Raw genomic sequence first — 27,903 nt, 5'->3', positions numbered from 1 at the left:
ATACCACGCTCTGTTTGGGCGGCCGGCTTATCCTAAGTTTATGGCCCGGGCATGTTATGTTTATTTGCAGCTCAAGATGCCGGGTCACAAGGGCACCATCACTGTACATGGCAGTTGTAAGGTAGCACTGGAGTGTGAAGAAGGTGACGCGGCTTATGCTGAGTCGGCCTGCGCAACAGAAGAGCTCAAATTTTATCAAGATAATGTTGACCCGGCGGATATGACATCCCTGAAGAAGCCAACTACAAAGCACGACCCGGCGTTGAAGTTTAAGTCGGCAGCTGAGACAAAGCTTGTTGATTTTACCCCGGGTGACTCTTCTAAACAGTTCAGCATCAGCAGCAACTTGGATCCCAAATAGGAAAGCACGCTCATCGAGTTCATCCGTGAGAACTGGGACATCTTTGCATGGAAACCTTCTGACATGCCGGGTGTACCGAGGGAACTCGCTGAGCACACTCTCAACATTAATCCAAAGTATACGCCGGTCAGGCAGTTTCTTCGGCGTTTTAATGAAGAGCGACGGAAAGCTATTGGGGAAGAAGTCGCCTGGCTCTTAGCGGCCGGGTTTATCATTGAAGTTTTTCACCCGGAGTGGTTGGCTAACCCGGTGCTTGTCCTCAAAAAGAATGGCACCTGGCGGATGTGTGTGGACTACACGGACTTAAACAAGGCTTGTCCGGCTGATCCCTTTGCTCTTCCCCATAATTATCAAATCATTGATGCTACGGCGGGTTGCGAGCGTTTGAGTTTTTTGGATGCTTACTCTGGTTATCATCAGATTAAGATGGCAGTTAAGGACCAGGAGAAGACGGCTTTCATTACTCCGTTTGGAGCCTTCTGCTATGTATCTATGCCATTTGGGATCAAGAGTGCCCAGGCGACTTATCAGCGGTGTGTGCAGAACTGTTTGCACGATCAAATTGGGCGTAATGTTCATGCTTATGTGGATGACATTATGATGAAGTCCAGAGAAAAGGAGACCTTGATATCTGACTTAAAGGAGACCTTTGATAATCTCCGGGTTTACTAGATGATGCTTAACCCGACCAAGTGTGTGTTTGGCGTTCCTGCGGGCAAGCTCTTGGGCTTCCTGGTGTCCAACAGAGGCATCGAAGCTAACCCGGAGAAGATTAAGGCGATTACCTCCCTAGCTAAACTGGCGTGCATCAATGATGTTCAGCGACTGGCGGGTCATGTTACCGCCTTAAGTCGGTTCATAAGCCGGCTCGGTGAGAAGGCCCTCCCTTTGTATCAGATGATGAAGAAAACTGACACTTTTGTCTCGTGTGAGGCCGCTGATGCTGCTTTTGAAGACTTAAAGAGACAATTGTCTGAGCTGCCGGTTCTCACGGCTCCGATTGACAAAGAGCCTTTGCTGTTATATGTGGCTGCCAATTCACGAGCCGTCAGCGTTGCCATCATGGTGGAGCGTAAGGAAGCCGGTAAGGAGCATCCGGTTCAATGGCCGGTTTACTACATCAATGAGGTGCTCATTGAATCCAAGCAAAGGTGCCCGCATTGGCAGAAGCTTGTTTACGGGGTGTTCATGGCCAACCGGAAGTTGAAGCAGTACTTTCAAAGCCACCCTATAATTGTGGTAAGTTCTGCCCCTTTGGGAGACATCATTCAGAACAGGGAGGCCACAGGACGAGTCGCCAAGTGGGCCATTGAGCTTGGGCATCACGATTTGAAGTATATGCCGCGTACTGCTATTAAGTCTCAGGCCTTGGTGGACTTTACCAATGATTGGACAGAGTTACAGGCCCCTGAGGAGAAGCCGGATAACACATATTGGACGATTCACTTTGATGAGTCCAGGCAGCTAGAAGGCTCGGGGGCTGGAGTGGTGTTAACTTCCCCTCGAGGTGACAAATTTTGGTATGTACTCCGGCTTATGTTTCCATGTACTAACAATACAGCTGAATATGAGGCCTTACTCCATGGTCTTTGGATGGCTAAAGAGATGAACTTAAGCCAGGTACGATGCTTGGGCGACTCAGATCTTGTGGCTCAACAAGTGTCAGGCAAGTGGGATTCCAAGGACCCCCTCATGGCGGCTTATCGTTGTGAGGTAGATGCTGTGGCTGGTCACTTCACGGGTTATCAAGTGGAGCACATCGATCGAAGGAAGAATGAGGGGGCTGATGCTTTAAGCCGATTGGGATCCCAACGTAAACCGGTGCCGCCCAATACCTTTCTCGATGTGTTACATAACCCTTCTGTCAAGGTGCCTACCGAGGAAGAATTAGCAGTGCCAGACCCGGAGGCACAGCTGGTGGCGGCTCTTCATGTTATCCCGGATTGGACGGTGCCTTACTTGGCTTATATGACCCGGGGTGAATTGCCGGAGGATGAGACATTGGCGAGACAAATTATCAGGCGCTCCAAATCCATGACGATTGTTAACGGCAAATTACATCACCTAAGCGTCACAGGGGCGTTTCAACGCTGTGTGTCACCTACAGAAGGCCAAGAAATACTTCGTGAGATCCATGAAGGAGACTGTGGCCATCATGCCGGGTCAAAATCTCTCGTAGCCAAGGCTTTTCGTCATGGTTTCTATTGGCTGACGGCTCATGCTGATGCAGAGGATCTGGTCAGTAAATGTGATGGTTGTCAAAAGTTCTCACGACGAGCTCATGTGCCGGCTCAAGAATTGAGAATGATCCCAATCACTTGGCCGTTCGCAGTCTGGGGGCTTGACATGGTTAGACCTTTCAAAAGGTCTAAAGACAAAAAGACACATCTACTGGTGGCAGTGGACAAGTTTACCAAGTGGGTTGAGGCAGAGCCAGTCAGTAAGTGTGATGCAGCCACGGCAGTTCAATTCATGAAAAAGGTGATCTTTCATTTTGGTTTTCCGCATAGCATCATAACTGATAATGGCACTAATCTCTCTAAGGGCGCCATGGAAGAGTTCTGTCAAAGAGAACATATCCGGCATGATGTTTCGGCCGTTGCTCATCCCCAATCCAATGGTCAAGCAGAGAGAGCAAATCAAGAGATCCTGAAAGGTATCAAACCCCGGCTCTTAGTCCCCTTACAGCGGACTCCGGGTTGTTGGGTGGAGGAGTTACCCTCCGTGTTATGGAGCATCAACACTATGTCTAACAGATCTACGGGATACACACCTTTATTCATGGTTTATGGAGCAGAGGCGGTCTTGCCAAGTGACATCTGGCACGACTCACCCCGTGTGGCGGCTTACGTTGAGGCGGATAACGAAAAGGCTTGTCAGGATGCACTTGACTTGTTGGACGAAGAGCGAGACTTGGCAATAGCTCGCTCGGTGATTTACCAGCAAGACTTGCGCCGCTATCACAGCCGCCGGGTTAAGAGCAGAACCTTTCAGGAAGGCGACTTGGTGCTCCGGCTCATCCAGGATCAGTCTAACATGCACAAGCTATCCCCGCCTTGGGAAGGGCCCTTTGTGGTCAGCAAGAATCTACACAACGGGTCATATTATCTCATCGATATTCGAGAGCACAAGGACTCACTTAAATCGGAGGAGGAGACCCGCCGGCCGTGGAATATAGCTCATCTCCGGCCTTACTATACTTAAGTTACCAGTTTTTAAGATACCTTTTATGATGTACATAAAGAATGTTTCATGTCTTCTTTATCAGGTGATGGACACTGCCAACAGGGGACGGATCATATCTGAATCTGGCTTTCCCTTTGGTCCGGCTTATGATCATATCTGAATCTAGCCATGGTCACTTGGGGGCTTCCTGTTCAAACATAGGTCGTATTCGAACCAAAGAGGACATAGTTGTTGATACCCACTTGATCGTCATACTGCCAAACCCACTTGGGGGCTTCTTGATCATATTTGAATTATAGCTTAACCCCTTTGGGTCTGACGTGGATCGTATTCGACTCAGCGTCATTAAACAACTCTTATGTTCACTTGGGGGCTTCCTGTTCAAACATAGGTCGTATTCGAACCAAAGAGAAGATAGATGTCGATACCCACTTGATCGGCATCGCCAAAGCCATTGGGGGCTATATGATCGTATTCGAATCTTAGCTTAACCCCTTTGGAACGGTTCTCTGATCGTATTCGAATCAGGAGCCTATGAACATTATTTGTAAGTATGATTACTTTAACTTTCATTGAAACCTTCTTGAGGAGATGGTTCTTGATCCTTCCAGTTTCATATTGATTACCTTTAGGTTCTAAAAGTGTCGGGTAAAGCCTTATATGAGCCGGGGAGACTATTAAAAGGGTCATAGGTATGCTGTGTGATTATATTTTAACTAATCATGAACCGGCTTATACATGTTATCTTCTGATCATATTCCGGGTTATCAATACTCTATAACCCCCTGGCACAGTGAACCGCCCAGGAAACTTGCCTATTTTTATGTGCAGGATAAAGCAGAGCAAGTTCAAACATCAAGGAAATACGCGGTTAACATAAGCCAGAGGAATTTAGCGAGGGCGGTTTACAAAAGTAATCAGTACCATAAAGCATGACAAGCATTAAGGAGTTTTCTCTATCCTATTACAAGACTCCCCGAGTCTAAAATAAGTGGAGCATTGTTTTTGCAAAAGTTATAACACAGCTGGCGGCTCATTCCTCCGGCTGGCTTGACGACTCCGGGTTATCCTTCCCCGCCTCTCCTTCGGTTGTTTTGTCCTGGAAGGTGGACGAGGCCCAGTCAATGCCACTCAAGGCTTCAAATTCAGCCTCATTATCTATTAAACTGGCCGGGTCCACTTCAGGGGCAAAGGTATGCTTACGCGTTGGAGGGATCAGGCTGACTTGGTCATATGGGGCGTTTGGGATTCTCCGGTTCTCACTATCGTAACCCGGCGAATACTTAGTAAGATCAGTATCATTCCCAATGAGAGTCGCCGGGGGACGTACGGCTTTAACACAGGCCGTGAAGTCTTGGTCGTCAAAAACAGTGCCGTCCTCTTTAAGGCTTGGATATCCGAGAGAGAGATCAGTAAGGTCAAGTTTCGGCACCCATGCTCTTGCCCGACTTAATGCAGCCACGGCTCCGGCTCTCGCAGATGCCCGCCTTAAGTCCTGAATTCGTTGAGGTAGCACCGAAAGATGCCTCAACACATCTTGTAGGAGCCGAGGAGTGGTATTTGATAAGGCCACAACGGCCAACGCACGCTGTGACCCGGAGTACAGCTGCTCTACTAAGGTATACACCGCCTTAAGCTTGATCAACATATTCCCTTAAGATTGGTACTCCTGGGGCCTGTATGTTCACAGGTATAACAGTAAGCCGGTGGTAACTATTACAATAACTCTTGAAAGATTACAATATTTATGGGCGACTTACCGAAGATGGCTGAGACCATTTGGGATATCTGCCGTTTTAAGTCGGCCAACTCATTTGTTGCCTCGGCAAGAGATGCTTCTGCTGTTGCAGCCCGAGTCACCAGTGAAGCCCTCTCATCAACCCAAGTTTTCTTCTCCGATTCAAAAATTTTCTTCATCTTCTCTTGTTCGGAGACACTGAATTCAAACTTGGAGTTGGCTTTCTGAGTTTCGAGCTCTTGGGTTTTCAACTGACTCTTTAGATCGGCAATCTCCGCCTCAAATTGACTTATGGTGGCCTGCATTGACATCAGGCTATGGTAAGAATCATGGTAAGATAACATTCAAGTCCCAAACACTTTACAAGTAAAGATACTTGGCACTTGGGGGCTAATGTATGCTTAAAGAATTTTTTAACCTATTTTACCGTGTCATACATATTAAGTCTCAAGCACTTTACAAGTAAAGGTACTTGACACTTGGGGGCTAATGTGTAACCCAAATTCAAAGTTTCATGCTATCACCAGTGAGGGAGTCCTGGACTAGGGGGTGTCCGGATAGCCGAACTATCATTGTTGGCCGGACTCCAAGACTATGAAGATACAAGATTGAAGACTTCGTCTCGTGTCCGGATGGGATTTTCCTTGGCGTGGAAGGCAAGCTTGGCGATACGGATATGTAGATCTCCTACTATTGTAACCGACTCTGTGTAACCCTAGCCCTCTCCGGTGTCTATATAAACCGGATGGCTTTAGTCCGTAGGACGAACAACAATCATACCATAGGCTAGCTTCTAGGGTTTAGCCTCCTTGATCTCGTTGTAGATCTACTCTTGTAATACCCACATCATCAATATCAATCAAGCAGGACGTAGGGTTTTACCTCCATGAAGAGGGCCCGAACCTGGGTAAAACATCGTGCCCCTTGTCTCCTATTACCATCCGCCTAGACGCACAGTTCGGGACCCCCTACCCGAGATCCGCCGTTTTTGACACCGACATTGGTGCTTTCATTGAGAGTTCCTCTGTGCCGTCGCAATCAGGAAGGATGCCTCTTCCCGTATTTAAAGACGGTACCATTGCCAAAGGAGCTTTGGCCGCCGGTCAAGCTATCCGGCTGGGTGGTTTTCTTATGACCGCCTGTCCAGCCACCGCTTCGACGATGACCTCCCGGGTCATCAAAAGCGATCTTTGCATCAACTCGGAATTCGCCGAGCAGCTGGATCTGATGGAGCTCTCTTCCGTAAACGAGCTCTTGGATCGCATCACCGCCCTGGGAGTCGCTACAGACTACAATCAGATTGGGCTTAAAACCGATCTGAGAGAAATTAACTCTCCCCAGGCTACCCACCATGTTGTTGTGGTAGAAGAACAACGCAGCGACTCTTCCCCTATGTTAAGAACCAGTTATGTCCAGATTCCCGATCCCTCCATGCCGGATTCCCGCGGAGGGACGGACGTCAATCGAGTACTGAACCTAAAGTCAGGCAGCGGACTAGATTCGTTGGATGACCTCCAGCAATCCAAGCTTCCAAATCCGGAAATTCCTCGGCCTTTGAGCCTCAAATTGGGCGGGGCTCCAAATTTAGTTCCACCCGCCCACCCAAACACAAGCGATCTATCTCAAATACGGCAAGAGCCCGATGAAACAGTACATCATTACTGGGCCAGATTCCTCCTGGTTATGGACAGGATAAAGGACTGCCACGAGGAAAGCGCAATATCTATTTTCTGCAATAATTGCACGGACAAGGGAATCATGAACGCCATAAGTCGTCGCGAGGTCACACGCTTCGCGGACCTGGCGACCATAGTACGAAAATACTATGCGATGGAGAGTGCCTGGAACACCGAAACTAGATTTTGGGACAATCTGGCCCTGAACACAACCTTAGTCCGGAATAAAAGGGTGCACCACGCTAAAGCACCTGGGTCAAAAACCAAAAAGCAAACCCCCCCCAAAGGGTACGGAACCGTACTGGAAGAATGCCTCAGCGGACCCTGCAAAATCCATAATGCAGAAGGCGCCACTCCCAACACATAGCTTCCGGGCATGTTGGATACTACGGCAGGTGGCCAAAAGTGGCGAAGGGCTTCTAGCCCCAGACAACCAGCCCAACAACACCAGTACGGTATCAACAGTCTTTGAGACTTTCGCATCAAATAATATGCGGAAACGAACAATCCGCGGCCTCGCCGAAGTCTACCAAGTAGCAACAACAAATCCATGGAGCGACAGGCTATCACCTTCAATGCCAGCGACGAACCTAAATTCCGAACAGCCCGAGCACCAGCGGCATTGGTCCTCAGTCCCATAGTGGACGGCTTTCGTCTTACCAAGGTACTCATGGATGGCGGCAGCGGATTAAACCTCATCTACGAGGAAACTCTCCAAAAAATGGAAATAAACTGTAGCCGCATTGAGCGAAGCAGCACAACCTTTAGAGGAATAATCCCTAGCCGGGAAGTACGCTGCACAGGAAAAATCACACTAGATGTGGTGTTCGGCTCGCCGGAGAACTACAGGTCCGAGGAAGTCACGTTCCAAGTGGCCCTGTTCAGCAGCGGATATCACGCTCTATTAGGGCGAGCGGCATTCACAATTTTCCAAGCCGTACCCCATTACGGGTACATGAAGCTCAAAATGCTCGGGCCCAATGGAATCATCACTCTGATCAGTGATCCGGACATAGCACTCCGCACCGAAAACAAGACAGCCGCACTAGCCCTAGAGGCACTATCCGAAGCACTAGCGGCAGAAGAACTCACGGCACTACGCTCCACGGTGAATAGGGACGATGTGATACTCGACAAGAGATCTAAGTCCACGTCTTTCAAACCAGCAGACGAAATAGTCAAATTCCAGGTCCATCCTACGGACCCCACAAAGACGGCCTCCATTGGGGCACAATTAAACCCTGATGTAGAAGCCGCACTACGAGAATTCCTTCGGGAAAATTGGGACATTTTTGCCTGGCACCCTTCAGATATGCCAGGAATCCCATGCAGGCTGGCAGAGCACAACCTAAATATCCTAAAAGGATTCAAGCCAGTCAAACAGGCTCTTCGACGATTTTCCGAACCCAAAAGACAGGCAATGGGAGAGGAGCTAGCCAAACTATTGGAAGCCGGATTCATCAGAGATATAAAACATCCGGACTGGCTAGCAAACCTGGTAATGGTACTAAAAAGGACAAATCCTAGCGCCTTTGTGTGGATTTTAAAGACCTTAATAAGGCCTGTCCAAAGGATCCTTTCCCTCTCCCCCGCATCGACCAAATCATTGATGCTACCGCGGGGCACGATTCATTGTGTTTCCTCGACGCATACTCCGGATACCATCAAATCAAGATGGCGGAAACAGACCAGGTCGCAACGGCATTCATTACTCCATACGGACCATTCTGCTTCAACATAATGCCCTTCGGACTTAAAAATGCCGGCGCAACATATCAGCGCATGATTCAGACATGTCTGGCTACCCAGATCGGCAAAACAGTGGAGGCATACATAGACGATGTGGTCGTCAAAGCCAAACACGTCGAAACTCTAATAGACGATTTGAGGCTCACATTCGACAACCTCCGAGCATATGACATTAAGCTTAACCCAGAAAAATGCATTTTCGGTGTACCAGCCGGAAAGCTCTTGGGCTTCATTGTATCCGGTAGAGGAATTGAAGCAAACCCAGCCAAGATCCGAGCTCTGTCACAATTGGACATCCCAAAAGACCTCAAACAAATACAAAAATTGACAGGATGCATGGCGGCCCTAAGCCGCTTCATCTCCCGTTTGGGAGAAAAGGCATTGCCCCTCTACCGCCTCCTCAGGCGCACCGAACACTTCGAATGGACGGATGCTGCCACAGCTGGACTCGAAGACATAAAGGCCATACTGGCAACAAATCCGGTCCTGGCTGTGCCCAACTTGGGCGAACCAATGTTGTTATATATCGCGGCAACACATCAAGTTGTAAGCGCGGTGCTCGTCGTCGAACGAGAAACAGAAGGGCACAAATTCCCTCTTCAAAAAACAGTGTACTACGTATCCACTGTCCTAACTCCATGCAAGTCTCGGTACCCACATTATCAAAAGATAGCGTACGCGGTATTCATGGCATCCCAGAAGCTGCGACACTACTTTCAAGAGTGTTCGATAACAGTGGCCTCCGAAGTACCTCTCAACAACATCATAAACAATCGCGACGCGACGGGCAGGATTGCAAAATGGGCCATTGAGCTTTTACCATTCGATATAACCTACAAACCGCGGTGAGCTATAAAGTCGCAAGTTTTGGCTGACTTCATCGCTGAATGGACTGAAGCCGAACTCCCTAAAGAGTACGGCGCATACTCCAATTGGATTATGCACTTCGACGGCTCTAAAATGTTGGCCGGCTTGGGGGCTGGCGTCGTCTTGACGTCCCCAACCAGAGATACAGTCCAATACGTACTTCAAATAATGTACAGGGACTCCAACAACGCAGCCGAATACGAGGCCCTTCTACATGGTCTCCGGATGGCCATCTCCATGGGCATTCAATGCCTAGAGGTCCGCGGGGATTCAAACCTCGCAATATCCCAAGTAAATGGAGACTTTGACGCCAAGGATCCGAAAATGGCAGCCTACCGTAACACCGTCTTAAAAATGTTAGCTCGGTTCGAAGGACTCGAATTCCACCATGTAGTCCGGGACAACAACCAGGCAGCCAACGTGTTGGCACGCATCGGCGCAAAACGCGACGCCGTCCCTCCAAACATCTTCCTGGAGCGGCTCTTTAAGCCATCCGTACTATGGGAAGAGGAGTCCGGAAATAGCAACCCGGAACCAACCGCGCCACCCAACATGGAACATTCTGACACAATCGGTGGCTTAGCCAATGAAATAACACCCTCAGCCCACGAAATAATGGCAGTAATCGCCCCGTGGAGGGAACCATTCCTAGCCTACTTAACTAGGCAGGAACTCCCCGAAGACCAAAATGAGGCCCGCTGCATAGTTCGGCGATCTAAAGCCTACAAGGTCCATGAGGGAGAACTTTATAAGAAAAGCACAACCGGAGTCCTTCAAAGGTGTATCTCCGAAGAGGAAGGGCGAAATCTCCTGGCTGAAATTCACTCCAGACTCGGTGGGCACCACGCCGCAGCCTGGGCCCTTGTAGGCAAGGCCTTCCATATAGGATTTTATTGGCCAACTGCCCGGGCATATGCTCAGGACTTAGTCCAACGATGCGTCAGTTGCCAGCTCTTTGCTAATCAAAGCCACATGCCACCCACCGCCCTCAAAACTATACCCATCACCTGGCCGTTCGCGGTCTGGGGGCTTGATATGGTTGGACCCCTTAAAGGGGGAACCCACAAGCAAAAATACCTATTGGTCATGGTGGACAAATTCACCAAATGGATAGAGGCCAAGCCAGTTAAAATGGCTGAATCCGGACCCGTGATAGACTTCATATCCGGGGTAGTACACCATTATGGTGTCCCCCACAGCATCATCACTGATAACGACACGAATTTCACGGCCGACGAGGTTAAACTCTGGTGCAAAAACATGGGCATCAAGCTCGACTACGCTTCAGTCTATCACCCCCAAACTAACGGTCAAGTCGAACGAGCAAATGGTCTAATCATGAGCGGCATCAAACCCAGACTAGTGCGGTCCCTCAAGGAATCTAACACGCACTGGGTAGAGGAGCTCGACTCCATACTCTAGGGGCTGCGGACCACGCCAAACCGCACTACCGGATTCACACCATTTTTTATGGTGTACGACGCAGAGGCAGTTCTGCCCTGCGATATGATTCATGACTCACCTCGCGTGCGCATGTACGAAGAAAGAAAAGCTGAGTTGGATCGGCAGGACAGTTTGGACGCCTTAGAGGAGGAGCGGGATGTGGCAAAAGCTTGTTCCGCACTCTATCAGCAGTAGGCTCGAAGATATCAAAGCAGAGAAGTACGGGCCAAAACTTACAATGTTGGCGAACTTGTTCTACGCTTGCCGGACAAGAAAAAGGACAAACTTAAGCCCAAATGGGGAGGTCCCTTCATCATCGACCAAGTCCTGACCGGCGCAGCATACCGTCTACGTAACGCATCTGGCAACCGACTCGAGCCAAACCCATGGAACGCAGCCCGTCTCCGAAGATTCTACGCCTAACGCCGGACTCAGAGTTCGTCTCCCTCCTCCATCCACCTTTTACATTTTCACTGTCTCTTGTCCCCCTCCTTCTCCCCCCCCCTTTTTTTAAAGCCATTGATAGGCTGATTTGCGCATTGTTCGCACACACTTGATGTGCTCCTAGCACTCATTATACCTGGGGGCTTCTTTAACAGAAGCTTATTTATATGGTCTTCATGCCCAACACATGTGTCATACTTCCGCATGTACCTTTTATTCACCATTATATGCATCGATATGACTTAAGTTTTGACCAAGCTGGGTTGCCTGGCTCCTGTGCTTACCTCTACGTTCCCGATTGTTCGGCTAGGAGGTAAAGGGAGCACCTCTGCGATTGTTACTGCCGGGTCAGCCAGATGTGTACCTCAGACTGGGTGAAACCAAAAGCTAGCGTTCTTAAGCGAATATTCGGTCGGTGACTTGAAAGATGATTTATTACTTATTTAACTTATCTGCCCCCAGATGTTTTTCTGCTCTCTTCACAGTGTGGGCATGCACTATAGGGCATGCCTCCCAGGGAAAGGAACCCCTAACAGAACTATTCTCCATGGAAGATGTTTCTTACTAACCATGTAATATAACATAGCTAGTTGGGCACTTGTCTGATAAAGCACTAATGACCCCTACGCCTGGTTTCCATGCATGCCCCGATTTTTTCATAACTGAGAAGGTATTCGGACACACTGCGGACTCTAGGGTCCCAAGGTTGAAGCGAAAAGGTCGGCAAAGACAAACGATCTACAATTCGGCTAGAAGGCATTTACATGTCATTTTAAAATACATCGTCAAATTGACTGATTGTACTCCTCTTCAATCCCGTCTAACAGGCTGTCTAATTTATAGTCCTGTTGGGAATACTTAGCGGCCAACTCTACTTGGCCGTACATTAAGCTCACAGGGATCTCCTTCCCATCAGGCCACACAGGTCCGACCTCGGCCATGTGGTTCGGATCCGCCTTCTTGTACCACGTCTTCACCATGGCCCAGGCCTCCCTGGCGCCTTGACGGCAGGCCGATATCTTCCACAGACGGAAGCGTTGTCGTGCTCCCTGAAGCTTCTTGGCAAGCCCTTCCAGGCTTTCGGGTAGGGAGACGGACGGCCATAAGGCCTGGGCGACGCCACTCATCGCTTGCCGAACACGTTCGTGCAGTTCCATCAGCTCGGGGAGTTGGTCACCCGTTGAACCGGGCATTCCCTCCGCAAGGCGACCTGTGAGCACACCTAAAGACACATTTCTGTCAATCGACTTCCTCGCTGAACTCTTCTTTTCAAAGGAGTTTGCTCAAGCACTTACTATAAATGCCGCGACGAAGCCGTTGATTCTCCTTCATGGAGCCAGACATCTGGGCCCGAACACCTTTCAGCTCTTCTCCTAGCTGGGTGTGGGCATCTTGGAGCTTGTTCCTCTCCTGCTGCACCTTCATAAGCACCCTCTCGCCGGCCTTCAGCTGGCGCAGTAGCTGTTGCTTGTCCGGATCTAGTCCGGCACCCTCTGCAATATTATTGTCAAATTTACGCACACGCCGCACTCTATTAACTACTTATCTTTTCGAAGTATGTATTACCAGCGGGGGTCTCTGTAGCTCCCCCTGTGGCGGCCAGTGCGGCCTCAAGTTGGGCCTTGCACTCTTGAAGCTCCTGGGACAGGTGGGTATTCTTCTCCGTAAGATCCTGCATAACAAATGATCCTTAAATCAGTTATTTTAACTATTTTAAGTCTCGGGGGCTACTGACATATATAACTATTAAAATCACTTACCCGTATGTCCTTCACATACTGCTCCGTGGCTCTGGTTAAACCATCTTGAGCGGCACGGAGGTGCGCGTCTCCCTCATTAAAGGCATTCAACGCCTCCGGGGAGAAACACGCGTCACGAAGAACTGTCCGGCGACGCCTGTGATTCATGGCGCTCTCCACCTCAGACCTGGTGGAGGACAGCCTGTCGGCATCCTCCGTTTGAGGAGCATTCGGCTCATGCCTTGTGTTCGCCTCCCCTTCCGGACCACGCGTTGGAGCATGGCTGGCGGACGCTTGATTGGCAACCTCTCTGGACACTGTCCGGCGAGCACTCTTTCTCCTGGAAAAGTCATGAGCGTTAATATACCTCCTAGGGATCCTTCCCTTAAAAACAGCGGTGCGCCATACCGTTGCAACGACGTTTCAATTCGCGTCGCACTCCTCTTCCGCCTACTGGGCCGAACTGACCCCTGCTGGTCAGCCGCCGCGGGTTCGGCTTCCCGCCTTAAAGACGCCTCCTGCGATGCACCATCGGTATAGGATGGTCAGAAATGAGCATGGGTCAAATGATGGTGTCAGGGCTCCGGTCGTAGTCACCTCGGAAGCCGGAAATAAACCGGGGTAGTCAGCCGTAATGGCGACTAGAACATTGTCCATGCTAAGTTGGTGGAACACCCCGTCAATCAGCTCCACCTTTATGTACGGATCCTCTTCAGAGGCCGGATCAAGGGATCGTCCCGGATCCTCGGGCTGTGGAGTCAGGCTTTGTATGCCCTCCACGTCCCGGCGCAGCTCCTGCGTCAAAATCACAAAGTAAGACACTTAACTTTGGAAATATGGATTGGATAGATAAACGTCCGCTTACCCAGCTCCGAGGGTTATTCATGGAGAATCCATCCAATGGACTCGTGCGGAGGAAGTCCTCCTTCTCCCCCTTGTACAAGCCAGACAAGGTCTTTACCAGATCGGCGGCCGATCCCGGCCCTCTGCGGCCATGACGGGTGGCATCATCTTCCCCGTTGAAATCCCACATGGGGTGGCCCCTATATTGGAGCGGCTGCACCCCTCGCATAATGCACATGGCCATGATTCCAATCATGGTCAATCCGGAGTGGGCCAGTAACCTAATCCGGCCCATCAGATAATGGACGCTCCCATCATCTTCCCGTTGAGGGCTCCGTGGGCTCCAGCTCAGGCGTTTCTTCAAGGGAGCATTGCTGAACTCCGGGAGGCCGATCCGAACTGGATCCGGCAGAGGGGCGTCCTCCATGTAGAACCATTCCGAAGGCCAGTCTTCGGACGCCTTCTTTGGGGTACCGGATAGATATCCGGTCCCGGCGATGCGCCATATTTCGGCTCCGCCCACTTGATATATCGACCCCTCGTGAGAACGGGGTACGAGGCAAAACAATCTCTTTCACAGCGCAAAATGGGGCTCGATGCCCAAGAACAGATCGCAAAGAGCTACAAAGCCCGCGATGTGCAGAATGGAGGCAGGTGTAAGTTGGTGAAGCTGGAGTCCGTAGAACTCCAGGAGCCCCCGAAGAAACGGATGTATGGGAAATCCGAGTCCCCTTATTAGATAAGGGATGAAGCATACACGCTCTCCTTTGGAAGGGTTGGGGACGCTCTCCGCCTGCTTTCCACCCCTGAAGGTGGCCAGTCCGGCTCGAACCGGAACTATGAAGGCTGGGGGAAGATATCCCTCGGTTTGGAGCGTCACTAGCTCGCTGTGTGGAACTGAGCATCTCCCCCAATCTCCTGGCTGAGGGCTGGGAGCGCGAGAGGAGGAGCCGCGTTGACTATCCATGATGGAATGGATTTTTGTCAGAGGCGCTTCGATGAGTACTTGCGGAAGGAGGATGGTGTGAGTTGGATCTAGATCCTCGCCTCCCTTATAGGCGGCTCGATCGCACGGCTAGGGGGTAAAATGTAAAAATACCCTAGCTTTTCACATTCATACGACACGTGGAAGAGGGCCATTATTGTACGTAGAAGCCAAGGAGCGCAACATTTATAAGGAAGCCGAACACTATTCGGCAGGTACATGAAGTTTGAAGGAGAACCCGCCTTGCAACGCCGAAGACAATATACGCGACGGACTCGTCGTCATTGAAGCCTGGTTCGGGGGCTACTGAGGGAGTCCTGGACTAGGGGGTGTCCGGATAGCCGAACTATCATCGTTGGCCGGACTCCAAGACTATGAAGATACAAGATTGAAGACTTCGTCCCGTGTCCGGATGGGACTTTCCTTTGCGTGGAAGGCAAGCTTGGCGATACAGATATGTAGATCTCCTACTATTGTAACCGACTCTGTGTAACCCTAGCCCTCTCCGGTGTCTATATAAACCGGATGGCTTTAGTCCATAGGACAAACAACAATCATACCATAGGCTAGCTTCTAGGGTTTAGCCTCCTTGATCTCGTGGTAGATCTACTCTTGTAATACCCACATCATCAATATCAATCAAGCAGGACGTAGGGTTTTACCTCCATCAAGAGGGCCCGAACCTGGGTAAAACATTGTGTCCCTTGTCTCCTGTTACCATCCGCCTAGACGCACAGTTCGGGACCCCCTACCCGAGATCCGCCGGTTTTGACACCGACAACCGGGTTAAACAGATTCAATTTAAACCGGACAAAACTGACAGTAAGTCGATTACTAAGTCTACAACATATTCATTCATAAGCAATAGACTTGGGGGCTAGTATAGTAAGTAAGGTTCAGAATAAAAGCATAAGTTATACCTCAGATTTATGTTGTATTTGCTTCCCCATGTCAATTTCTAGGTCATGAATATTGTGCACTTGGTTCAGATAGCCCGAGACTATATCACCAATACTTAGGTGAAAATAATCAGTGATGTCCTGTTTGGCTCTCCGACGCTGGGCAAACTCCTCCTTGGCAGTGCATTGGGCAAGAACAGTAGGCCGGCCTGGTTCAACATATTGGCTCTTCACAATTTCAACCTCCGGGTCAGTTGTCTTGACCGGGCTAGGAGTTTCCGGGTCATCCGAGTTGTGGATAACATCTTCTGCAGGCGGGTCAAAAGTTGGCACCGGAATGTCAGAAGCCGGTTCAGGTGGTGGCTGATGAGTGGAGCTGTCAGGAACAGATGAGTCAAGCACCGGTTCAGTAACCACCGGGTCTCGGGATGGCTTATCCTTTTTTGCCCTCTTGCTGGGCTTTACTTGCAAGCTGTCAATCAAAGTGGAAGGATAACCATCAAAGTATAAGTATGGAAAAACTTAAAGTAAGAAATGTTATATTACCCGGGAGCCGTTTTGAAAGCCGGCATGTTTGATTGCATCGACTCATCAGAAGAAGGGGAGGTATCCTGATAGTTGGAGTCAGATGAATTGAGAGGTTGGCGAATCAAACCCATCAAAGGCAAAACAAAACGTAAACCGGAGATAACCTCGGTCCGACGCTTCCTGGTTACGTCGGGTAAGCCGGAGGAGAGTTCTGCGTCCTAGTTGGCCCGAGTCTACCATCGATTTTCAAGCTGTTGTTGCTTCAAAAGAAATTGAGGATCTTGGTAAGCTAGAGGGTGTGAAAACCTTACTTTCCGGGTCACCCTTCGGATTTTTTGTGTTGGCAAAGGCTCTGAGTCGGAGGAAATTATAGTTACCTCTTCGCCAACTGCTTGACTGTTCCCAGTATCCTCCTGAAAGGGCCAAATGTCAGTAAAATAATGACAAAGGAGTTAAAGAAAATCAAAAAAGATTACCTCTTCCTCATCCGAAGAAGAGTCATCTAGTTTAAACATATCGGAGGCGCTGGGTTTCTTCTTCCTAGAGGTGCCTGTCTTGGCGGCTTCCCTTTCAATTTTTTTGGCCGCTCTGGCCTGTTTGGCAGCCTCATGGTCGTACTTGACCTTCCAGAAATTATCACCGGCTTGTGGAAACAGATGAAGGATCGTAAGTACAAGAAGGTAACATATGAAAGACTATTGATGAAGATTAGTAACTTACCCCAGGAGCCGGGTTCTTCTTGCAGAAGGGAAGTAAACCGAAGGTATTGCTGGTTACAGTGCCCTCTTTCAATAGCGACTGGACTGTAGCATCTACCACATCATCTGGTAAGTCTTCAGGGCTATGATGGATTGGGTCTTCTTTCTCGCCTGTGTAAGTACACATTAAGCCGGAGCGGCGGCTTAATGGTAGTATCCGCCAGGTGACCCAAACCCGGACCAAATCAATGCCACTTAACTCGTTGCCTAAAAGGGCTTTGATCTTCTTGATGGTGGGATTAAGAGGCAGGCGCTCAATAGCAGTCAACTTGTCCGCCAAATGATGGTTGGACTCAAGACGCAGGGCACGAAAGCCGGCCAGAGGCTTCTCATTAGCCGGAGAGATATCTCGACAGTAGAACCATGTCTGGTTCCAGTCTTTTGGATGACTCGGTAGCTCAGCGTAAGGAAAAAGGCAATCTCTCCGCCGCTGGATTGAGATGCCGCCAAGCTCAAGACTAGGCACGCTGGCACGTTCGTTCTGCCGGTTCAAGTAAAAAAGTTCTCTGAACAATAGCAGGCTTGGTTCTTCTCCTAGGTATACCTCGCAGAAGACTTGGAAATTACACAGATTTGACACAGAATTGGGTCTGATGTCTTGAGGCTTCAGGTCAAAGAAATCCAAAACTTCCCTGAAGAATTTTGAGCCGGGAGGGACAAATCCCCGGCTCATATGATTTGTGAAAACTACTACCTCCCCATCCTTGGGTTGAGGTATCTCCTCAGACGGGTGAGGGGCACGATAAGACATGGCTTCCTTCTTTGGCAAATGGCCAGACTTCACAAACTCGGGAAGTTTGCTTTTGGTTACTGTGGATGGAACCCAATTGCAAGTCACATGGGCCTTGGCCGCCTTAGGAGCCATGACAATAGTTGGCCTACGTCAAAATAAGAAGGCTCCGGTTCAATTTTAATCCAGAGACATATCTAAATTGTTCACAGTGGCGGCTTAAGGAAGGGGCCTAATGATATAAGGGTGCTTGTGCAATAATGTTTAAGCTGCTATCAGTATCAAGAGCAATTCGAAATTTTTTAAGATCATGAGAAGAAGGCAAGGTTCACAGTTCAGTATCACTTATTTAAACCGGATGCTTAGACAGCAGTGATAGAAGCAAGTTTTATAGAAGAAACTTTCTGGGTGATATAAACAAGTTTCACAGACGACAGCTATTATCATGGATCAAATTATTGCTCTGAAAGGAAAATTTTCTAGACCTAGAAACAGAACAGAGAAATTCATACAGTTGAAGAGGGTTTCTAAGCAAGGAAACTGAGATCTATTTTTATGCAAGATCAATACAAACAACTACCACGGCAGTTCTGTATAGTTTGACGACCTAAACAGGGCGTTGAAGGTGAGAACTAGCGAGGGTTTGTGTCGGGCAGTGATGAATGTCGACGAACTCAGCGGAGTTCCAATGCGGATCTGAGAAAGGGGAGGAGAGGTACTCACGGATGAAGACGAGCTGCAGAGATTCGCGGACGTTTTCTGGTCAGGGTCAGGTCGATGCAGCGGCCTGAGTCGATGCAGACGAGGGGATCGACGGCGGTGGCGGCGGAGCTCGAGTGGCAGAGAGGAGAGGAAGAAGACGACTGGAAGGAGAAGAATGAAAGACCTAAGGTTGCGCCTATTTATAGGGAGAGGATAACTGAGACGGCGCGGGAAACGAGGAGATAAGAATTACTATAGGTAATGCTGCAAGTATATGAGCCCCTCCTCGACGCTCACGTACATACAATACAACAACACCCCGAGCCTCACCTTCTCCACCAGCCTCTCCTCAATGCTCACCTCGACCACGACCTCAGCCTCTAGCTTCATCCCACCGCATCCCGACGTGGGCAACCCTCCATGGCCCACGCCTCCCCCCACACGCCACTGCCAAGCGCTCCGGCCCTTGACGCCAGCACCTTGGCGTCCATCATGACGATCGCCATAGGCACCACCCCGAGACCTGTCTGAACAGCCGTCCATTGGACGCTCCTATGCTCGCCCGGCCCGGCCATCGCGTTCCCGTCACCATGTTCACCGCGAACTAGAACACGCCTCCAGGGGCCTTCTTAACGCCGGCGTCTGACGCAACAACAGCGAACAAGAGCATGTTCTATCCACCAGCCGCAAAGAGGTCGATGGCGAATGCGACATCGGCGAGGGCCAGGCGAGGCACTGGGAGCGAGCGGTCGTGGGAGGTGGCGGCGTGTAACAACCCGAGGCCACAGTGCAGAGGAGCGCTGGTCGCCGGCATGGACGTTGTTGTCGGCCAATATTGGTTGCGAGGATGAGAGGGATTTGGACTACTTGTGTAATTTTACATAACACGATCATCGAGAATGAGAGGGATTTGGACTTAAATTTTAATTATGACAATGTTAGTGGCCGTGTGAAGCCTACATGAGACGTAGATGAGATCACTTCATTTCATAAGACCTACTGAAAGATCGAGAACCATGATTTACACAACCAACTCCAGCATGATCTTATTGAGCTTATGTGGTATCTCTGTGGGGAAAATAGATGCCCATTTGTATTCATTTCTATTCGTGTGTGATTTGAACAATTTGGCGATGTAATAATTATTTAAAGAGAAAAGTATGTTTTTCGTCCCTCAAGTTCTCAAAAAGTGCACACTTCGTCCTTCAACTTTTTTTGGTCTACTTTTGGTCCGTCAAGTTTCAAAACCGGTCAAGTTTCGTCCGAATTCCGGTTTCGCTAGAAAAAAGACACGTGGCGTGGTATTCTATCTCCCCTCACTTGCCACGTCCGACCCGCCATTGGGTCAAACAGACCGTTCGCGCGACGCCGTCAGCTCACTCTCCACCTCGCGTTCTTATCTTCCTCTTCTCTCTCTCCGTCCCGACCTCGCCGTTGATATCTACTACACAACCTTCTTCTTGTAGACGTTGTTGGTCCTGCAAGTGCACATGTTTGTAGGACAGTAGCAAATTTCCCTCAAGTGGATGACCTAAGGTTTATCAATCCGTGGGAGGCGTAGGATGAAGATGGTCTCTCGAGTCTCTTGTGTCCCCAACACACCCAATACAATGGTAAATTGTATAGGTGCACTAGTTCGGCGAAGAGATGGTGATACAAGTGCAATATAGATAGTAGATAAAGGTTTTTGTAATCTGAAATAATAAAAACAACAAGGTAACTAATGGTAAAAGTGAGCGTAAACGGTATTGCAATGGTAGGAAACAAGGCATAGGGTTCATACTTTCACTAGTGCAAGTTCTCTCAACAATAATAACATAGATAGATCATATAACAAATCCCTCAACATGCAACAAAGAGCCACTCCAAAGCCACTAATAGCGGAGAACAAACGTAGAGATTATGGTAGGGTACGAAACCACCTCAAAGTTATTCTTTTGGATCGATCTATTCAAGAGTTCGTACTAGAATAACACCTTAAGACATAAATCAACCAAAACCCTAATGTCACCTAGATACTCCATTGTCACCTCGAGTATCCGTGGACATGATTATACGATATGCATCACACAATCTCAGATTCATCCAACAAACACAAAGTACTTCAAAGAGTGCCCCAAAGTTTCTATCGAAGAGTCAAGAACGTGTGCCAACCCCTATGCATAGGTTCATGGGCGGAACCCGCAAGTTGGTCACTAAAACATACATCAAGTGGCACATGATATCCCATTGTCACCACAGATAAGCACGGCAAGACATACATCAAGTGTTCTCATAAAAGACTCAATCCGATAAGATAACTTCAATGGGGAAACTCAATTCATCACAAGAGAGTAGAGGGGGAGAAACATCATAAGATCCAACTACAATAGCAAAGCTCGGGATACATCAAAATCGTGCCATAGAGGGAACACGAGAGAGAACACGAGAGAGAGAGAGATCAAACAAATAGCTACTGGTACATACCCTCAGCCCCGAGGGTGAACTACTCCCTCCTCGTCATGGAGAGCGCTGGGATGATGAAGATGGCCACCGGTGATGGATTCCCCCTTCGGTAGGGTGCCAGAACGGGCTCCCGAGAGGTTTTTTGGTGGCTACAGAGGCTTGCGGCGGCGGAACTCCCGATCTATCTTGATATTCGATGGTTTTAGGGTACGTAGGGTTATATAGGCGAAAGAAGTCGGTCAGGAGGTGCTCAAGGGGTCCACGATACAGGGGGCCGCGCCCTGTAGGGGGGGGGGGGGCGCCCCCTATCTCCTGGGCTCCTCGAGGGTCTTCTGACTTGATCTCCAAGCCTCCAGGATGATATTCTTCCAAAAAATCATGATGCCGAAGGTTTCATTCCATTTGGACTCCGTTTGACATTCCTTTTCTTTGAAATACTGAAACAGGCAATAAAACAACAATATGGGTTGGGCCTCCGGTTAGTAGGTTAGTCCCAAAAATCATATAACTATGTAAAATAAAGCCCATAAACATCCAAAAGGGGTAATATAATAGCACGGAACAATAAAAAATTATAGATATGTTGGAGACGTATCAAGCATCCCCAAGCTTAATTCCTGCTCGTCCTCGAGTAGGTAAATGATAAAAAGAGAATTTTTGATGTGGAATGCTACCTAGCATAATTCATAATGTAATTCTCTTTATTGTGGCATGAATGTTCAGATCCAAATGATTCAAAAGAAAAGTTCATATTGACATAAGAAATAGTAATATTTCAAGCATACTAATCAAAGTAACCATGTCTTCTCAAAATAACATGGCAAAAGAAAGTTCATCCCTACAAAATCATATAGTTAGGCTATGCTTCATTTTTGTCACACAAATATGTTCCCAACTTCTATACCCCCGATGGCAAGCCAAGCAATTGTTTCATACTTAAATAATCTCAAGCTTTTTCAACCTTCACGCAATACATGAGCGTGAGCCATGGATATAGCACTATGGGTGGAATAGAATATGATGATGGGGATTGTGTGGAGAAGACAAAAAAGGAGAAAGTCTCACATTGACGAGGATAATCAACGGGCTATGGAAATGCCCATCAATTGATGTCAACATGAGGAGTAGGGATTGCCATGCAACGAATGCACTAGAGCTATAAATGAATGCTCAACAAAAGAAAACTAGTGGATGTGCATCCAACTTGCTTCCTCACGAAGACCTAGGACATTTGAGGAAGCCCATTGTAGGAATATACAAGCCAAGTTCTATAATGAAAAATTCCCACTAGTATGAAAAAGACAACTTATGAGACTCACTATATAATAAACATGGTGCTACTTTGAAGCAGAATATATGAGACTCACTACATGAAGAACAAGGTGCTATTTTGAAGCACAAGTGTGGAAAAGAGATAGTAGCATTGCCCTTTTCATTTATTTTCTTCTTTTTTTCTTCTTTTTTCTTTTTCCTTTTTTTGGGCCTTTCTTTTTTTCTTTTTTTGGCCTTTCTTCTTTTTCCCCTTTTTTTCTTTTTTTCTTTCAGCAATGCTCAAATAGTTATGATCATCACACTTTCATTGATTACAACATATGGATTACAACTCGAAACTAGAACAAGATATGACTCTATATGAATGCCTCCGGCGGAGTACCGGGATGGTGCAATGAATCAAAAATGACATGTATGAAAAATAATGCATGGTGGCTTTGCCACAAATACGATGTCAACTACATGATCATGCAATGGCAATATGACAAAAGTAAAGTATGTCATGATGATGAATGGAACGGTGGAAAGTTGCATGGCAATATATCTCGGAATGGCTATGGAAATGCCATAATAGGTAGGTACGGTGGCTGTTTTGAGGAAGATATAAGGAGGTTTATGTGTGATAGAGCGTATCGTATCACGGGGTTTGGATGCACCAACGAAGTTTGCACCAACTCTCAAGGTGACAAAGGGCAATGCACGGTACCGAAGAGGCTAGCAAAGGCGGAAAGGTAAAAGTGCGTATAATCCATGGACTCAACATTAGTCAAAAGAACGCATATACTTATTGCAAAAATTTAGAAGTCATCAAAAAATTCAAGTACTACGCGCATGCTCCTAGGGGGATAGATTGGTAGGAAAAGACCATCGCTCGTCCCCGACCGCCACTCATAAGGATGCACAAGCCAGGTACACTTCATGTTTCAAATTTGTTACACAACTTTAACCATACGTGCATGCTACGGGACTTGCTAACTTCAACACAAGCATTATTTAAATTCATAATCACCCAACTAGCATGACTTTAGTATCACTACCTCCATATCTCAAAACAATTATCAAGTATCAAATTGATCATAGCATCCAATTCACTTCCTATGATAGTTTTTATTATACCCAACTTGGATGCTCATCATTCTAGGACCAACTTTGTAACCATAGCAAATACCATGCTGTTCTAAAAGACTCTCAAAAAGATATAAGTGAAGCATGAGAGACTAGCAATTTCTACAAAAATATAACCACCGCCATGCTCTAAAAGATATAAGTGATGCACTAGAGCAAATGGCAAACTACTCCGAAAGATATAAGTGAAGATCAATGAGTAGTCGAATAATTGTGAAACTATGTAAAGACTCTCTAACATTAAGTAATTTCAGATCTTGGTATTGTATTCAAACAGCAAGCAAAACAAAATAAAATGACATTGCAAGGATAGCACAACTCATGTGAAGAAGCAAAAACTTAGGCTCAACCGATACTAACCGATAGTTGTTGAAGAAGAAAGGTGGGATGCCTACCGGGGCATCCCCAAGCTTAGATGCTTGAGACTTCTTGAAATATTATCTTGGGGTGCCTTGGGCATCCCCAAGCTTGAAATTTTGTGTCTTCTTAATTCCTCTCATATCATGGTTTCTCTTTTTATGAAAAGCTTCATCCACACCAAACTCAACAAGAACTCGTGAGATAGGTTAGTATAAACCAATGCAAAACCTTATCATTCTCTACTGTAACAAATCACTAAAATTATTATTCAACATTGCATACTAAATTCCTCTACATATTTAATACTCCTATCCTCAAATAGAATCATTAAACAAGCAAACATATGCAAACAATGCAAACATAACAGCAATCTGCCAAAACAGTATAGTCTGTAAAGAATGCAAGAGTAACAATACTTCCCTAACTCCAAAAATTATGAAATAAAATTCCCACTGTAGTAAATTTATCATAGATCATTGCAAAAGGTTTCAACATTATACCATTCTCTGACTTTTCTAGGGAATTTTTGCAACAGCGGTAAACTTTCTGTTTTCAAACAGCAACATGTATACTAGCAAAATAAGCTTAGGCTCTTGATTGTCCTTGAATATTACCTTGGTGTGCCTTGGGCATCCCCAAGATTAGGCTCTTGCCACTCTTTATTCCATAGTCCATCGAATCTTTACCCAAAACTTGAAAACTCCACAACACAAAACTCAACAGTAAACTCGTAAGCTCCGTTAGTATAGGAAAATAAAATCACCACTTTAGGAACTGTAATGAACTAATTCTAAATTCATATTGGTGTAATATATACTGTATTCCAACTTATCTATGGTTCATACCACTTAATACTAGCCATGGATGCATCAAAATAAGCAAACAACACATAGAAAACAGAATCTATCAAAAACAGAACAGTCTGTAGTAATCTGTATCAAACGTATACTTCTGGAATTCCAAAAATCCTACCAAATTAAGATGTCCTAAGAAATTCGTGTACCAATCCAGAGAAGAAAGAATCTGATCAGAAGCACGTTTCTGTGAATTAACTAAACTAATTTACTGGGTGCAAAAGTTTCTGATTTTCAGCAGGATCAACACAACTATCACCGTAAACTATCCTAAAGGTCTTACTTGGCACTTTATTGAAATAAAAGCTATAAAACATGATTACTACAGTAGCATAATCATGTGGACACACAAAAACAGTAAAGGTAAATATTGGGTTGTCTCCCAACAAGCACTTTTCTTTAATGCCTTTTAGCTAGGCATGATGATGACAATGATGCTCACATAAAAGATAAGAATTGAAACATAACGGGAGCATCATGAAGCATATGACTAGCACATTTAAGCCTAACCCACTTCCTATGCATAGGGATTTTGTGAGTAAACAACTTATGGGAACAATAATCAACTAGCATAGGGAGGTAAAACAAGCATAACTTCAAAATTTTAAGCACGTAGAGAGGAAACTTGACATTATTGCAATTCCTACAAGCATATGTTCCTTCCTCATAATAAATTTCAGTAGCATCATGAATGAATTCAACAATATAACCAGCACCTAAAGCATTCTTTTCATGATCTACAAACATAGAAAATTTACTACTCTCCACATAAGCAAAATTCTCCTCATTCGGAATAGTGGGAGCAAACTCAACAAAATAATTATCATGTGGGGCATAATCCAATTGAAAACTAAAATCATGATGACATGTTTCATGGTTTTCATTATTCTTAATAGCATACAAGTCATCACAATAATCATCATAGATAGCAACTTTGTTCTCATAATCAATTGGAACCTGTTCCGAAATAGTGGAATCACTAAATAAAGTTGACACTCTTCCAAATCCACTTTCATGTTCATCACAATAAGATTCAACATCCTCCAAAATAGTGGGATCACTACTTTATAAAGTTGACACTCTTCCAAACCCACTTTCATCAATATAATCATCATAATAGGAGGCATGCTATCACCAAAATAAATTTGCTCATCAAGGCTTGGGGGACAAAATATATCATATTCATCAAACATAGCTTCCCCAAGCTTGTGGCTTTGCATATCATTAGCATCATGGATATTCAAGGAATTCATACTAATAACATTGCAATCATGCTCATCAAACAAAGATCTAGTGCCAAACATTTTAATGCATTCTTCTTCTAGCACTTGAGCACAACTTTCCTTTCCATCATTCTCACGAAAGATATTAAAAAGATGAAGCGTATGAGACAAACTTAACTCCATTTTTTTTGTAGTTTTCTTTTATAAACTAAACTAGTGATAAAACAAGAAACAAAAAGATTCGATTGCAAGATCTAAAGATATACCTTCAAGAACTCACCTCCCCGACAACGACGCCAGAAAAGAGCTTGATATCTACTACACAACCTTCTTCTTGTAGACGTTGTTGGGCCTGCAAGTGCACAGGTTTGTAGGACAGTAGAAAATTTCCCTCAAGTGGATGACCTAAGATTTATCAATCCGTGGGAGGCGTAGGATGAAGATGGTCTCTCTCAAGCAACCCTGCAACCAAATAACAAAGAGTCTCTTGTGTCGCCAACACACCCAATACAATGGTAAATTGTATAGGTGCACTAGTTCGGCGAAGAGATGGTGATACAAGTGCAACATAGATAGTAGATAAAGGTTTTTGTAATCTAAAATAATAAAAACAACAAGGTAACTAATGGTAAAAGTGAGCGTAAACGGTATTGCAATGGCAGGAAACAAGGCATAGGGTTCATACTTTCACTAGTGCAAGTTCTCTCAATAATAATAACATAGATAGATCATATAACAATCCCTCAACATGCAAAAAAGAGCCACTCCAAAGCCACTAATAGCGGAGAACAAACATAGAGATTATGGTAGGGTACGAAGACACCTCAAAGTTATTCTTTCAGATCGATCTATTCAAGAGTTCGTACTAGAATAACACCTTAAGACACAAATCAACCAAAACCCTAATGTCACCTAGATACTCCATTGTCACCTCAAATATCCGTGGGCATGATTATACGATATGGATCACACAATCTCAGATTCATCCAACAAACACAAAGTACTTCAAAGAGTGCCCCAAAGTTTCTACCGGAGAGTCAAGAACGTGTGCCAACCCCTATGCATAGGTTCATGGGCGGAACCCGCAAGTTGGTCACCAAAACATACATCAAGTGACACATGATATCCCATTGTCACCACAGATAAGCACGGCAAGACATACATCAAGTGTTCTCATAAAAGACTCAATCCGATAAGATAACTTCAAAGGGGAAACTCAAATCATCACAAGAGAGTAGAGGGGGAGAAACATCATAAGATCCAACTACAATAGCAAAGCTCGGGATACATCAAGATCGTGCCATAGAGGGAACACGAGAGAGAACACGAGAGAGAACACGAGAGAGAGAGAGAGATCAAACAAATAGCTACTGATACATACCCTCAGCCCCGAGGGTGAACTACTCCCTCCTCGTCATGGAGAGCGGCGGGATGATGAAGATGGCCACCGGTGATGGATTCCCCCTCCAGCAGGGTGTCGGAACAGGCTCCCGAGAGGTTTTTGGTGGCTAAAGAGGCTTGCGGCGGCGGAACTCCCAATCTATCTTGATATTCGATGGTTTTAGGGTACGTAGGGTTATATAGGCAAAAGAAGTCGGTCGGGAGGTGCTCGAGGGGTCCACGAGACAGGGGGCCGCGCCCTGTAGGGGGGGCGCCCCCCTATCTCTTGGGCTCCTCGAGGGTCTTCTGACTTGATCTCCAAGCCTCCAGGATGATATTCTTGCAAAAAATCACGATGCCGAAGGTTTCATTCCGTGTGGACTCCGTTTGATATTCCTTTTCTTCGAAATACTAAAACAGGCAATAAAACAGCAATATGGGATGGGCCTCCGGTTAGTAGGTTAGTCCCAAAAATGATATAAATATGTAAAATAAAGCCCATAAACATCCAAAAGGGGTAATATAATAGCATGGAGCAATCAAAAATTATAGATACATTGGAGACGTATCAGCCGTCGCCTTGCCCGGCGTTGTCG

Source organism: Triticum dicoccoides, chromosome 3B (assembly GCF_002162155.2).
Source record: "Triticum dicoccoides isolate Atlit2015 ecotype Zavitan chromosome 3B, WEW_v2.0, whole genome shotgun sequence".
NCBI lineage: Eukaryota > Viridiplantae > Streptophyta > Magnoliopsida > Poales > Poaceae > Triticum > Triticum dicoccoides.
This window is presented reverse-complemented; position numbering follows the sequence as displayed.